Genomic DNA, 1,240 nt, shown 5'->3' on the forward strand with positions numbered 1-1,240 from the left:
GTGTCATGCTTTGAGAGTTTGTCGCTAATCTAATTCTGGGACGAGGTCCAACATCCTAGACGGGAACCATTCACTTGGAAATACAGAGGATTTTTTCCTTCTACAACTATTTTTTCTTTCTTTTTCTTTTTGTTTTGTTTTATTGAGTTGTTTTGAGTCTTCTTTTTTGTTTATTATTACTTTTGGTTCTCTCTCTCTCTCTCTCTCTCTCTCTCAGTTTGTAAATCTTTTATATTTCCAACAGGTGTCACAATATACTTGAGTGCTGAGGTTACCTCTAGTGGCGAAACCAGAGCCAGCTATTAAGCAGCCAGAATGCAACAGTGATTGAATACATGATCATTTCTCTTTTAGCATGTTCTTGTTTTCCTCTTCTAAAAGTTGCAGACATCTATGTAGTTTGACTATCTGTCATCTTAATGAAGCTGCACCTGCAACATTCATATCATCTGCTGCTCCTTCAACTGTTGGATCTATATCTGAAATGCCATACCTGATGTTGTCATGATGAGGATTAGAAGTGGCAGCAGCAGCCCCACCACGGGATAGGATCATTTCTGACCAGCTGTCCATTTTGGAGAACAGCATTTTCACTCATAGAGTGCTCTCTTTTTAGCCTGCCAGCTGCATGGATCTGTTCATCATTTTGTTTGCTTGTTTGTTTTTTGGTACAGGGAATCAAACTCGGGACCTTGCACTTGTGAGGCAGGCAGCAGAACCACTGAGCTAAATCCTTGGCCCCTATTATTTTGAAGGGTTGGAGGGGGTCTTTCTAAGTCCAGAAAATCTAGAGTCTTTCACTTACCATAATTACATTTAGTGCCAGAGGCTTTAAAGAAGTTGACTGAATGAGGTCAAGATCTGCTGGTCTTGAAAATTAAATGTCTTCATTATTTCCTGCTACAACAATCCTCTCTGGAATTTGCATCATCACACTAGCATTTGGAACTCCTTCTTGGAATCCTTGTTCTAGGTCAGCATTTGGTGGTGCTACTTTTTAAAATTTTTCCTGGACCCTCATTCACCGACTAATACCTTCAGTATATTCCATCTTATACTGAATTCGACTAATTTCTGTCATCTCAGCAGCAGACGAGAAGGAAATGCTGCCACTAACCAAATGGGTACCAAGTACTGCTTGCTGTTGCCACTCACTACTTCTGTGCTTCATATTCAGTCCTCAACTTGCTTCACTGTGCATGGGCTGGACTTGGAGCCAGTTCTGTCCCCCTGGGCCCTC

General features: G+C 41.2%; 1 pseudogene; it reads right to left on the reverse strand.

The window, feature by feature from the left end:
• Nucleotides 1-277: 277 nt before the first annotated feature.
• LOC101722523 (mitochondrial fission factor pseudogene) lies at nt 278-992 on the reverse strand (annotated as a pseudogene).
• Between the last annotated feature and the right edge of the window lie 248 nt (nt 993-1,240).

This window comes from Heterocephalus glaber, unplaced genomic scaffold (assembly GCF_053883595.1).
Source record: "Heterocephalus glaber isolate CG9 unplaced genomic scaffold, H.glaber_assembly_v1.0 deba00000594, whole genome shotgun sequence".
NCBI classification, from domain to species: domain Eukaryota; kingdom Metazoa; phylum Chordata; class Mammalia; order Rodentia; family Bathyergidae; genus Heterocephalus; species Heterocephalus glaber.